At 36.3% G+C, this 15,184-nt stretch overlaps 1 protein-coding gene across 5 annotated transcripts in view; it reads right to left on the reverse strand.

The window, feature by feature from the left end:
• The window catches only part of ZNF385B (zinc finger protein 385B), a 553,635-nt gene that overhangs the window by 132,497 nt on the left and 405,954 nt on the right, over positions 1–15,184 (reverse strand). The window contains exon 1 of one of the 5 annotated variants that reach the window (XM_056794088.1): positions 14,097–14,495. The exons of the other annotated variants lie outside the window; for them this stretch is intronic. The gene's annotated coding sequence lies outside the window, so the exon portion shown is untranslated. Of the gene's footprint in view, positions 1–14,096; positions 14,496–15,184 lie in introns of those variants that run through there. 5 annotated transcript variants of the gene reach the window in all.

Genomic DNA, 15,184 nt, shown 5'->3' on the forward strand with positions numbered 1-15,184 from the left:
CAATTGATCATGTTAAACTCAGATTATTTTAAACTGCTAGTAAATCATCTCAATAATTACAAGCCAACTCTCCACTAGTTGACTCATCTCCATACCTTGTTGCTTTCACTTTTTAAATGTGATTTTTAAAATATAGGGAACTTTTATGTCAATAAAAAGAACCAGGATGAAGACAGAAGCCTTCAAAACTCTTCAAAAAACTTCAAAAAGAAAAAAAAAAGCTCTCAAGTGCCTTATTCTTATTTCTCTGTTGCTAATGAAAATGCCTCTCCCTCAGTTGACTGTCAGAATTATCTACCTCTAAGTCAGTCAGTCACACAGGCAAAAACTCTACCAAAATGCATTTGTCTTTGACAGCAAACTTTTAGTTTCACCAAAACACAAGGACTTGATGGGGAGGGGAAGGGAGTCTGAAATGGAATTCAATAGAATATAATTTGATAAACTATCAAAACAATATCTTACTGTATAGCAGTATAATTATAGTTTGCTTTAAAATGTTGTTATGGAACCAACATTATATTAAAATTAAATAGTTTTAAATTAGCTTTGTGTTATAATTAAATCCTAGCTGACATTTATTTACAGGATATAGTTTTGTTTCAGGGGAAAATAATTTATTTTTGTGCCATGTCAATTTGTGTAACTGTATTATATGATCCAACTGTGTATTTTAAATTTTATAATCTTCCTATTGCTATGTAAAGGCTATTTTTCAGAATAGTCAATCTGTCAACAAACATTTATTAAGCACCTACTATATGCCAGGCAAGGTGCTAGAATGCTGGGGATACAAATAATGGTTAAATATAGTCCTTGCTTTTAAGGAGCCCTTAGTTTAATAGAGAAAACAACGTATTAACAAATCTATAACCAAAACTCATTTGAAACACATGTACTCTTTGCTTGGGATTTTGAAATACAATTTAAAAATTCATGACTCAACAGCACAAATTTTCATCCATGTCTAGTTTCAGGCAATGGCATTCGGCTTTCCAAATAGTCCATAAGAGGTAACCATCTTCTTTTTCAACTTTTTTCTTGTTGGTAGGCCATAATAGACACAGATCAATGATGTATTTGCCCCACCATTATAATTGTATAGATGAATTATTACAGGTAACTGTGGCAAAGACACATGTATATTAATTATGATGGTTACCCACTGGAACCCTTCTGAAGACTTAGTGACACCTGAAATGATTTCTTAAGTCTTTGAACTTGACAAAAGTTTAGATCTCCATTTAAGTTACAAGTTTGAACTCTCCATAGAGTCTTCTTTTGATGTACAGTAACACCAAACTAAGTCATTGCAATCTCTAGAAAAAGAATAAATATATAAATAGCTAGTTATGACAAATCAGTGGAGGGGGCAGCTAGGTAGCACAGTACATAAGAATTGGGCCTGGAGTGAAGAAGACCTGAGTTTAAATTTGACTTCATACACTTACTATCTGTATACCCTAGGCAAGCCACTTAGTCCTGTTTGTCTTAATTTTCTCATCTATAACATGGGCTAGAGAAGGAAATGGCAAACTGCTCCAGTATCTTTCTCAAGAAAATCCCAAATGGGTCCCCAAAGAGTCAGACACAACTGAAACGAATCACAAAAGCAGAGGAGTTTTCATAAGTTTTGGGAATTTTTTTCAGAAGTACTTCTTATATCTGGGTTATTAAACCTTTCCTTACAGCGAACATTTGACTCATAAAGGAGAATGAATTACAATAAAATCTATTAGAAAAGTAGTTTAATTAGAATTCCCACCCCCCAATCTAGAATTTGAAGTATTACTTGCTCTAGCTACATTTTCTCTGAGAGGGATCCTTAAAATATGCTGTGAAATGCATTGGCTTTGGTATCAAAAGTGGTTCTAAGTCACAACTACGTATAGATATAGATATAATCTGTCCATCAGTCTATCTCTGTCTATCTATTCTATCTCTTTCTGTCTCTCTGTCTGTGTCTATCTAATCTATCTTTCCATATAATCTATCTTTCTGTCTCTATCTAATCTATCTTTCTATCTCTCTGTCTGTCTATCTAATCTATTGTTCTGTCTCTCTGTTGAGCTAATCTATCATTCTGTCTGTCTCTCTTCTCTCTCTATCTCTGTCTATCTAATCTATCATTCTGTCTCTCTATATTTCTCTGTCTGTCTATCTAATCTATCTTTCTGTCTCTTTCTAATCTCTCTCTATGTAGATTGGTCATACCTATGTACTGCTTAATAACTATTTTGAATAACAACTGACTATGATATCATTTTATAAAATGTTATAATAAATATAATATGATATTATAACAACTAATTATAATAATAACCAAACAAAATAGTATACATGGGATACACATCTGGTAATGCAAGAGACCTGACAAGACGTTTGGTCCAAGGGTGTTATAGAAACAGTTTATAACAAAATTGGTCACACTGGGAGGAAGGTAAAAACAACTTGGTGATTGCAAACGGTCTTCCCCTACTTGAATGATTCTCTCATTAGTCCTAATCCTGCCTCAGTGTTGGGGGGTGAGGCCTCCTGATCCCCACTCATAGCTCTTGACACCCTTACCTTCTTTAGCTGTGATTAGAAATAGAATGTAGAAAGCATAAAAGGCAGAAAGGAGCACAAACAGAGGGAGAAGGAGAGGCCATTATTAATAGTGGACAAGTTACAGAACTAAGAACTTCTTAAATTAAAAAACAAAACAAAACCCACCACACCAACAAAATAACAAGAAGCGATACAATTTGTATCTAAATTGGAGTTTTTGTCTCCTATCAACTATGGATGTATTTACTCCTCCTCTTTTCTTTCTTCCTCTTCCTTTTCTCCTCATCCCCCCCAGCCCCAATGCTTCGGGTACCTCAACTAGCTTCTTAACATCCTAAGCCTTCCCTTTCCAGAGCCTGATTCTCTCAGCCTGACAGATGAGCCGGCTGTGGAAAAAACAACCCCTGTCAGGTGCCATCAATCATAACTGCTGGAGGTGCGAGTGGCAAGGAGGATAGTTAGCTATGGCCGGCTTTCTTCTGTTGACAAGGCTGTCCACCAAAAACACAAACATTTGCTCACTGATGCACATGGTAAGCGTGCAATGGAATACTGCAAACCTCAAACTGTATTGCTGCAATTTCTTTGGATTGTTTAGACTCAGTCTCTTTTTTGTGAAAAGGGGGAACATAATTAGGGTATTTAAAGGGGACTTATAAATTGAATTTAAGAAAATAGGAAAGATTTTTACTAGTTTAGTACTTATATATATAATTTCTAGAGAATATTATTCCACTTTTATTCAATATTATGGATATTTCATATCCATACATTTCTACAACATGAAAAATAATAATAATTAAGATTAGCTATGTGGTACAGTGGATAGAGTGCAGACCCAGAGGCACTTCAAATCTGGCCTCAGACACTGACTTTGCAGTGTGACCCTGTTAAATCACTAAACCCTGTTTGCCTGAGTTTCCTCATTTGTAAAATGATCTGGAGATGGAAATGGCAAACTACGCCAGTATTTTTGCCAAGAAAACCCCAAATAGAGTCATAAAGAGTGGGACATGAGTGAAAAACAACTGAACAATAATAAAAAAAAAATAAGGGTTTATATTATGTGATGAGGAGTTTGTTCCTTGTTCCTATTACTTTCATCATCATGACAGCCTTTTAAGGTAGGCGATATTATCATTCCCATTCTAAGGAGGGACCCCAGAGTGAGGGAGGTTAAGTGCATCCAGAGTCACCAGGCTAGTAAATGTTTGAGGTAGTATTTGAATTCAGGTCTTTCTGGCTCCACATCAATTAGTCTATTCACTGGGCCCAACTAGCTACATTGAAATAACTAAGGTATGAGCTTGTGGTTTTTTTAGATGCTTTAAAGGAATGTTTAATGTGCAACACCTTCTCTGATAGCATTCTTACAAATGGGAAAACACCCCCCCGACCCCCAAGAAAAACCGAGGAATGGCACCATTCCTCAAGAACCCACAAGATAACTTCGGTTTTACTCTTTATAGGATTTTCTGGGTAATTTCTCCTTCAGACTAGGCCTTTACATAACTTCAAAATCTGGTTAGATGGGCTTTGAGAAATAAATGTTTGGAACTCCTAAGAGAAGATAGATTTATTTTATTAGGCAATGCGGGAGTGTCCTTTCCCTCACTGAAACAACTATTTCAACATTTTCTCTCCCTTCCTTGGCCCCTGGAGGGAAAGAGGAATTATTGAAATACATTTATTCCATCTTTAAAACTTCAGTATAAACTGAACATGTATTTTTAAGGACTTCAGTGATCTTATTTCAAGGTGCTAATTCACCACTGGATATCTTCAGTGCTGTCAGAACCACTTCAGCATGTGCCTGCTTCAGCAACATAGAAAATCCAATTTTAGTATAAAGCAAAAGGCAACCATGTGGGAACTCTACATTTTTATTTAAAATAGGACAACAGGAAACATTTAACTTATAAAGTCAAATCAAAAAAGTTTTCAAAGAAAATCTTCATTGTAATAGTGTTCTTTTTTGTCTGCTTTGAAAGGAAGTATGATTAAAAGCTCACTGCATATACATATTTTATAGTATACATAGTATACTTACAGTATATGTAGAATATATTCTTATAGCATGTTTAGAGTTATTATTCTATATTAAACTATATTATGATATATTATATACCAATAACATATATTAGACTATATAATATATAGCATATATTGTAAATATATTAAATATATAGTATATATTATAAATAACTTATTATAAATATTCTATATTATAGTCTATATATAAATATATTAAAAGCATACAGTCATAATCTAATAGAATATATTATTTTATATGAATATATTACATTTATTATATTGATATATAATCTTATAAATATATACAGTAATATATTATAGAAAATACATATATTTTACAACATAGCATATCATATTACTTATCTATAAAATATATGTAATACATTCTTATATGTATAGAATATATTCTAATAATATATATTCTTATAATATGCATAAATATATCCTTATATGTAGTCTATCTATTCTATAATATTCTTATATGTCTAGAATATAGTCTTATAATATATAGTGTAAAGATTAAAATTAATATTCCATTACTCAAGGATTATATTTATAAGATTTATTCATAATAACAAGTAAAAAAAGGACTAGCTAAAAAAAGGTGCTAACCCAGCCCTCTTGTGAATGAAGAGAGAGCGGGAGGAGTTACAGCAAACTTAAATACAAACAACGTAACAACACGTAAACAGAAGAGAAAAGGGAATTTTGAGAAATGTAGTCTTGGGTACAACATCCTAATTAATACAATAGTATATATATGCGCATATATATATATATATATATTCTCTCTTTCTCTCCCTCTCTCTGTCTATGTCTCTTTCTCTCTCCCTCTCTGATATGATTTACTAAATGACATAAAAAGTCTGCCACTTGTTCAGGAGGCCTTAGGTTTGGCAGCACTCTTTCCACAGTAACTAGGTAGGCCCCCATTTAGGCTGGGAGACTCTCGTGGCTGGGAATGCTATTTTCTCTGAATTCTGAGCAGCCCTTGGTCCCGTGTCTAGCTCCAACTCCTCCTCAGACTGAAACCTCAGTGCTTTGCGACTGGCTCAAACTAGGCACAAGCCACATCCAGGTAGGAGGAGGGAGAAGCTTTCAAAAACTAAAGCGTTTCACCGTCTGGGAGCAAATGCTCCTGCATCTCTTGTCACACTGTCTGCTCATCAGGATTGGTGAAGAAACAGAAGCTCCCTGGGACACTGGTTTTAAGAGGAAGATGAGCAGAGAGCAGCAGAGAATCCAGGGGCCGCTAGAAATGGGATCCGTCCAATGTGCTCTGGCAAGGAGGGTAACAAAGGCTTAGCAAGTGCGAGTTTCATGTTCGATCCTGTTCCCGAGTCTCCCCTATGGCAATTCAAAGTGCCCTCTGGGGAAAAGTAGCAGCAGCAGCAGCAGCAGGCTGGCAAAGCATCTTCCTTTTAAAAATAACTCTGGAGCATCACCACTGAGGTTTACAAGGAAGAACGAAGTCAAATGCATCAAAAAATAGCCATGAGGCCACACTGTGGCAAATTTTAAGTCATGATCTACTTTGAGTTGAGTGGCACCATCCCAGGGTTTATAAAAAGAAGAAAAGGGTGAGCCTTCCATTAGGATGCGACAATATTTCAGAGGTTACATCCTTTTGACACAAACAGGACATCAGGGGGTGGATCAGTTCTAGCTGGAAATCCTAAAGGTACACCAAGTCCTCTACCTACCTAACTCTGATTTGATCTGATTTTAAAAGAAAATTGATGTAGTGGTGAAGGCATGTGAAATATTAGCATGCGATCTGCTAGTGCTCACGGATCGCCGGCCCCAGTCTGGATCGACCAGCCGCCAGGGCTCTAGTCAGTTCAGGCAACGAGAGGCAGGGTGCTATAATTTCAGGGTCATGAGATCTGTGCTCAAGTCCAAGGTTCTCTAGCAGAGAAGGGACTTAGAGGACTACTTGAGGCTGGGATCAGACCCTGGAGCAAGGCAATTAGCCGCATGGAGTCTTGATTTCTTGGTCTAAAAAGGTGGGGAATTAATTCTTGTACTACCTACCTAGGGGGCTTTTGTTCACAATACTTTGTAAGCTACCAAGTGCTTCTATAAGTGCAAATTATTGTTTTTATATTGGTTTTTGTAAAGCTCAGAAAGTCCTAAGAATTTCCAGAGCATGGCTGTATTTAAACTCTACAGTAGACTTCTCCTGAGGATCTCTGGTTTCATAACTAATGAAGACTAACTTCCTTCTCTGAGATGAACTAAGAGCCCCTGAGAATAACCTTTGCGGAGGTTTCCATCTAGAAACAAACAAGTCAGAGGGTTACAATACGAATTTCATTGAAAAAGAGGAGGGAACAGATCCAAACCAATTCTCAAGTTCTTTAAATAATTTTCAATGCCGCTGATTTGATCCTTAATTGGAAGGGAGAATTTTACAAATCCTTTGTTGTTTTTAGAATCAGAGGAAAGGATAACTTCAAGAGGGTAACTAATTTAAGTGGGTTAGATTAAGACAGACCTTCAGATAGGAATGTATTAAAATTACCTAGGCTAGTACATGAATGTAGAACTTAGAAAGAATAAAATTTGTGATAAAAAATATGGTTTTATCTGGTTATAGAAATAAAAATGGCCCTTTTTTTGGTCCAATGATCCTCTAGTGCTGTGGGTCAAGATGCTTTCAAAGGATTTGAGAGCTCGCTCTCTCTCTCTCTCTCTCTCTCTCTCTCTCTCTCTCTCTCCCCTCTCTCCATTTCTCTGTCTGTCTTTACCTCTTTCTGTCTGTCTCCTTCTTTCTCCCTCCCTCTATTCATTCTTCTTCTTCTTCTTCTTCTTCTTCTTCTTCTTCTTCTTCTTCTTCTTCTTCTTCTTCTTCTTCTTCTTCTTCTTCTTCTTCTTCTTCTTCTTCTTCTTCTTCTTCTTCTTCTTCTTCTTCTTCTTCTTCTTCTTCTTCTTCTTCTTCTTCTTCTTCTTCTTCTTCTTCTCTCTCTCTCTCTCTCTCTCTCTCTCTCTCTCTCTCTCGTCTCCCCCCCCTGTCTTTCTCCAACCCCCCTCCCTGTTTCCCTCGTTCTCTGTCTCTGTTTCTCTCCATACCTTCTGCCTTAAAATCAATACTAAATTTTGGTTACAAGGCAGAAGAGCAGTAAGGGCTAGGCAGTTGGGGTGAAGTGACTTGCTCGAGGTATCATATAAATAGGAAGGGTCCAAGATCAAATTTGAACCCATGGCCTCATCTCTAGACCTGCTCTCTATCCACTAAGTCACCTAGCTGGCCCAAGGGCTCTTTCTATAAAAACAAGTGGCATTTTCAGGACTACTTGGGTTCTCTAATAAGAACTTCTGAGGCCTAAACTCTTAGGTGGGATTCCTGAATTGTACAAAACAGTTTGGGGATCTTCTTGAAAACTTACCCCCCTCCCTCCCAAAAAAGTCTAAACCAAGCTCTTTAAATCTCAAAGAATCCTGAAATATTGAGTTAAGTGAAGGGTACATCACAAAACATCCCAGTTGGGAGGGACTTTGGGGATCAACCTTTCTAACACCATCTTTTTAAAGATATGGAAACTCACTCTGAAATGACTCAAAGTCCCTTCTAGCTGTAATATTCTGTGATCTTATACCTCACTTAACTAAATATTTCAGTATTATCTAGAAACTTAAGGTGCTTAGTTTTAGTCATTTGTAGGGGAGGCTTGGATTTTTGGAAGATCTCAAAATCTTTTTGGACAATTCAGCAGTATTACCCTTGGTTTTAGGGCCTTATAAGGCCTGATTAGAGGACCCAAGCAACCTTTCTAATGTCCACTATTTTAAAGATACAGAACCTGGTGCTCCCAAAGGTTAAGGGCTTGTCCAAGGCAATGTTAGTGGCAAGGTTATAACCTATTGATCTGCTTAGGAAAAAAATCAAATTATATTATTCAAATCTGTGCCATCCAAGGTTTATAATAATCAATTAAAATCACGGGATTTTAAAATATTTTTATTTGACATTTTCTTTTCTCATTGTAAATTGATGAGCATCAGTTCTTAGTCTATTATTTCAGTGGGAGGTATTCCAATGAGAAATTAATATCTTTGCTTTGTTAAGCAACCTGGTATGGTATATAGATGGTCTCATCCTTGGAGTCAAGTGGACCTGGGCATATAACAAGATACAATAACAACAAAATAAGCAATCTTGCTTCTGTTATTAACCAGGTGAACATGGGCAAATCATGGCCTTTGTGAGGCTCATTTTGCTCCCCTGTAAAAATGAGTCAAATATGGTACCTACCTGGCAAACCTATTGTGAGTCTGAAATGAGAAAATCTAAGTAAAGCTCTTTACAAACATAAAAGTGCTATTAAAATTAAATGAATCAGAAGATTTGGGCCATACAATGTACCATTTTAATATGCTACTTTATAAAATTTCTGAACAGGAAAACAGAACCAAGTCTATTACAACCTCTTTTTAACCATACTGGTTAAGTCTCTGAAAGGAATTTAAACTACTTAAAGGGAAACAGGAATTTATCATTGAATTCCTGAAGCAGTTTTTATATCAATGGAAATTAGAAGTAGTATTGAAAAAGGCACTTTTACACAAGAAATGGCAACTGATCTTCCATTATGGTCTATGAAAGCAGCCCTACCATTTGACCTTCTCTGCTGCCTCGGTTCTGAGCCTTTTCCTTTGCAGGTCACAAAAATGATTTTGACCTGAAAGAAACCTGGGACATAGTAACTAGGGAGGTCACCAAACAAAGCCACCCAAATAAACCTGTATTTAGGCTACATATTTTGTTTTCCTTCAGTTGATAAATTGAATTTTAACTTATAGGAATGCAAGAAGGTGTTCTGCATTTAAGAACACACAATGACATTTTATTTTACTTTAAAAAATAAGAAAGAGGAACGATGCAGAAACACATTCACTTTAAATAAACAGTTAATGTTTACAACTACTTTTTAATCCCACCTTTGCAGAAGAGGGGAAACTTCCTCAGTTTAAAAATTAACCTAACTTTTCTAAGCTATTAACAAATGGCTGCTCACACCAAAGGAAAGCACACCACCCTATAAACTTCTGTGGTTCCATGTGTGTGGCATCCTCTTTTAAGTACTCTATTTCCTCTTTTATTAATTTAGGCAATTTATATTTTTGTAAATATTCATGCATTTCACCTAGATTGAATTGGGAAAATAGCTCATGTGGCATTCTCTTTTAGCAAAGCTCATTCTTGGTGCTTTTTAATTTTTTTTAAACCCTTACCTTCTGACTTGGAATCAATACTGTGAATTGGTTCCAAGGCAGAAGAGTGGTAAGGGCTAAACAATGGGGGTTAAGGGACTTGCCCAGGGTCACACAGCTGGGAAGCATCTGAGATCAAACTTGAACCCAGGACTTCCCGTCCCTAGGCCTGGCTCTCAATCCACTGAGCTACCCAGCTGCCCCCATTCTTGGTGCTTTTGAAAATCCTTTTCTCTTGTTAGACAATGGTCTTCAAGGCTGGAATTTGAGGATTTGGAGAGAAAAATCTTAATGTCCTGGAAAGGTAGAAAAAGTCAGCAACAAAACTTCCCAGAGAGAAAACCTAACTGTTGATAGGCAGCAGTGGTTGGCGGCTACCAGCTTCCAGTGACTGAGGACTGTCTATTGCTCGGTAAAAGCTGGTGTGTGGATCACCACTGGCTTTGATCAGAGGGAAAGCAGGGAAGTGGGTGACCTGGAAAGATGACAAGGAGTCAGAGACACCTGAACGGGAAAAGTTCATAGAAGAACTATCCCTGATTTTAACCTTAGAAAGGATATTCCTTTTTTTTTAAGTCTTTAGATTGAACTCCAAGATAGATCCTTCTATATGATGTTATTTATTAGCAAAAGCAACACAGATGGCATCTGGGACAAGGGTGAGGTTCTCTCTGGCCAGGAATGAATTCAGCTGGAATAGTAGCCACGTTAGATGAGGCTGCCCAACCCTTTTTGACAAAAGCAGGGAAACAGCAGTCATAAATTGCCTTTGTTTCCTGAGAAAGACTCTACTACCTCTCTCTCTCCCAGGATCATTCAGAAACTTAAGAAAGAAGGTAGGAATGTGTATTATGGGGTTGTCACTGGGTCCAAAGGAAGTAGCATTTTATGTGGCAAAATAGACCACCCCCACGCTTTGCCCTTCCATATTCAAACCAAAAAAGGGACCGTGGATCTAGGACCAGGACTGAAGATAGGCAGACTCACCTGTATAGGTTCAAATCTGGCCTCAGAAACTTACTACCCTTGTGCCCCTGTACAAGTTATTGAACCCTGTTTGCCTCCATTCCATCTTGTAAAATGAGCTGGAGAAGGAAATGGCAAACTATTTGAGGACCTTTGCCAAGACAACACAAATAGGGTCATGAAGGGTTGGACAGGATTGAATAACCACAATGATAATGTCAAACCAGGTTCAAGAAAATGTGAAAATGAAAATTTTTACTCATTCAGGCTTCAAGGTACAGGCAATATTCAAAAGAATACCACATATTTCAGATATTTATATCTTTTTATATGGAACACCTTTATAGTTCATTAATTTAGACTTGGACTGGTCACTAGGGTCTAGTTTAATACCCTCCTGATAAAAGAAGAAACTGAGGCTTTAGGTTAAAGGACTTGTCCACAGTCACTACAGAATTGAGATGGAAACTTCATGATGCTACCCCTAGCACTCTATCTATGAACACTCTGGGATTCTATTTACTTGTATATTTCTATAATGACTTTATGTCACTTTTTAATTTTCCCATTTTTAGGAACTAGCCAAAGATCTTGATAGACATACCAATACACAGTACTACCTATGTAAATGCTATGTAGTAGTATGGGCTTATATATGGTATTAAATATTTGTCTTTTCATTATGTTATTTTTAGAGGATAAAGAAATGGGCAGGTACTTCCACAAAAAGCATTTTATATTGTTAGTGTCCTCCTCCACATATGTGAATAAAAATATAGAAAAACAAGAAGAGAAAAAACCCGTGGAAGTTGAAAAAAAGAGAAAGAAGCAAGATACTAAAAACTATTTTACATCAATCTGTAACCTCTATTATTTACTGATTGCTGATCTATTCTCCCCCAAAATAATGTATTGTGGAAATAGGTTTTGAACAATCCTACATGTATAACCCAGTGGAACTACTCATAAGCTTTGGAAGGGGGGAAGAAAGAACAGGGGGTGGGGGAAAGGGGTATTATGAATCATGTCACCATGGAAAAATATTCTAAATAAAAAGAATGTTTAAAAAACAACCAAAATAATGAATTGGTTTTACCAGAAAACTACCCACATTATCCTTGTTTTACTCATTCTTTTTAAATTTCTTTAGTCTGTCTCTAGCATGAATTTGTTGCTATTATTGCCGCATTTAATTGCTGAGGTCAGATTGCATATTGTTCTTTTGGTTCTTCTCCCTAAATATTTTTGAAACTCATTTTTAAAAATATACACAAATTAAAACTAAAAATTATATGAAAGTATGCCGAGTTCTCAACAAATTCACTTTGAAAAAGGATGTTTTCATCTAAGTTAAAAAGATAGAAACTCAAAGTCCTCAAGTTGTGTGTTTTCTTAATATTTGGAGTTATAAGAAGTTATTTCATTTTCAAATTTTGGTGCCATAAAAATATGCAATAAGGGTGTGTGTGTAGACATACAAATATATGTGTAGGAGGGTTGGCTTTATTTTTACCATTATACTGAATTGCCTACCTCCCCCCAATATCTGTAACCACAAATCAAAGGGTGCCAGCAAGAGCATGCTATTATCAGGATATTATTATTAGGACTGGCCCTGTGAACAAACCAAACAATTAAATTAGAACATCTCTCTAACTACCTCTAGTAGTACGCCGGCTGCAACACCTGAGGGTTGCTTTCATATGGGGAAACATGATGGTATTTGTACTTGGTGTGATATAGTGCGACAGGTTAGGAACTTCAGTTGAATGCACAATAGCAATAGTAAATGTTTATAGCAACTCATTTTTAGGTTATAACTGTGCCAATTCCTTGAATTTATAAAGTCCTGGGATCTTTTCCTCCGAGGAGTCCAAAACTGCTTTCACATGTTTTACATCACTTGTTTGCTGTTACTTACAAGTCTGTCAAATGTGTCAGTGTTATCCCCATTCCAATAGTAACAAAACAGACCGAGAGAAAGAAAGATTGAAAGCCACAAAACAAAAACAAACAAGTTAATGGTGCCAGCATTGAAGTTTGGCCTCCCAGTAAAAAGTTGCCTGTCTTTTGACATGCGTGCTGAATCAGATTCCTGCTCATAACAAGCTAATCACATTAACTTAGATTGGAGAGTTAGTCAAAAGTAAAACCAACAAATATTAGTGTCAGTTGGTCCTTTTTGGAACAGTCCACTGAAATTACAATGTTTGGACCTTGATTCATAAAGAAGTCAAAAAAAAGTTTCTCATTATTTTTGAAGTCATCAGAAAATCCTCAGAAAGTTAAATATATATTTTTTAAAAAATTTAATAACTCATTTTCCATGTACTTTTTCCTAAGTTAGAAGATCCATATTGTCTCCCTCCCTTCTTCCCTCTCCCCTACCTGAGATGACAAGCAATTTAATCTGGGTTATACAGAGAGTTTTAAAAATAAAATCCCCATTCACACTTGTGGCTCTAAATCCTTTCCAAACAAACAATATATATCTATGGTTCACAAATGGCAAACAAAGCTAAGGGGGGGGGGGGGGGTATTTGGGAATGGGAGCTAAGGGACAAAGCAGGGCTAAGAGCCAGGGCATTAAAGCTCCACCTTGTATACATATAAACAGAAGTCTAACTTCATCCTAGGAAAAACTCCCTTCTGACACCGGAAATCACCTGGTTTCCAGACATTTCTCTTTCAAAAACGTGTGAAAAGTATCCAAACTATTGCGTCCTCCCTTAAACAAGCAAGAAGGTTGGGACGCTAGAATGCTGCCCATGCCCACAATCAGATGACAGGAGCATAAATCACTCCCGCTACTCAGTTTCCATACTAACCATCGGTCCATCAGTCCGACCTTGGAATTTTTACAAGCCTGACCAATATACCTAGACGCACGTGCGTCCTGAATCATTTATTATAGGGACAGGGATGCGAGAACACGGCGAGTGGATCTTCCCAGTACACTATCCCATTTTAGCCCACTGACCGATTTGTCCCAGGGAAATGCTTCCCAAACAGAGAAAAGCAACAAATTAGGATAATATAAAGCGTGAAAGACATTCTAGAACGTGGCGACATTTTCATCTTCCAGAGAAAATCGGCAAAACCTGGCTTGAAGTTTATATTGCAATTTTATCCTGTAAAAGCTTATTGGGATAAGAAGAGCATACATGTTTGGACGAGGGAAGGAGTGAATATCGACAAATCCAGTATTCATTTTAGTTCTAAACTCGTCACTTCTCTTTAAATTATTTTTCAGTATTCTCTCTCCCCGCCATCTACTTCGTGGAAAAATAAAACCTCTGAGATGTAAATACTGGTCAATCAGTAATGCTTACCTTAGTTTTAAAGTTTACAGTCCAGTCACTTCTGTATGCCAACACTCTTAGGAGGTATTATTACATTGAGAGATAAATAATTCCATCATTTCGACCTGGTGCTCCTAGGATAGGTGGTGCTAGGAAACAGTGGACTGGCAGGCACGAAGTCTGAGCAAATCAGACGTACTGTAATTGGTGCTTAGCTCTAATTACTATGGAGGATTGTGTTTGCAACTTGATTCCGGAGGGAGGGCAGCTTACCTACTGACGCCACCCGACCAAATAGAACCTAAAAGACTGACACTCGTTTTGTTGCATATCATCATTCTAAGTATTTTCCCAAACAAGTAGCGACCTACTACAGTATCACTGTTAATTTTTTTTTTAAAAGGAAAACAAGGGAGATTTTCTTTCGAAAGAAAGCCAGTTTTTACAAATTTAACCTAGACCTATTTTAGCAGTGTAGAACTCTAAAAGTCAAGAGACATAGAGGAGAAAATATAATTTCAGCTTTAAAAATTATTTCAGGTAACTTTTACCTTTAAGTAAGTTTTCTATTCAAATGGATTGAAATTCCCTTTGTCTTAGAAACATAATCTCAGTTTTTTGGTGAATCAATAACTTTAAAAATTATTTCAGATAACTTTTAACTCTAAATAAGTTTTCTATTCAAATGGATTGAAATTCACTTCCTCGTAGAGATATAATCTCAGTTTTTAGGTGAATCAATAGCTTTAAAAATTATTTCAGATAATTTAACTCTAAGTAAGTTTTCTATTCAAATGGATTGAAATTCCCTTTGTCTTAGAAACATAATCTCAGTTTTTTGGTGAATCAATAACTTTAAAAATTATTTCAGATAACTTTTAACTCTAAATAAATTTTCTATTCAAATGGATTGAAATTCACTTCCTCCTAGAGATATAATCTCAGTTTTTAGGTGAATCAATAGCTTTAAAAATTATTTCAGATAATTTAACTCTAAGTAAGTTTTCTATTCAAATGGATTGAAATTCCCTTTGTCTTAGAAACATAATCTCAGTTTTTTGGTGAATCAATAACTTTAAAAATTATTTCAGATAACTTTTAACTCTAAATAAATTTTC

The sequence above is a fragment of the Monodelphis domestica genome, chromosome 4 (assembly GCF_027887165.1).
Source record: "Monodelphis domestica isolate mMonDom1 chromosome 4, mMonDom1.pri, whole genome shotgun sequence".
In the NCBI taxonomy this organism is placed as follows: Eukaryota; Metazoa; Chordata; class Mammalia; order Didelphimorphia; family Didelphidae; genus Monodelphis; species Monodelphis domestica.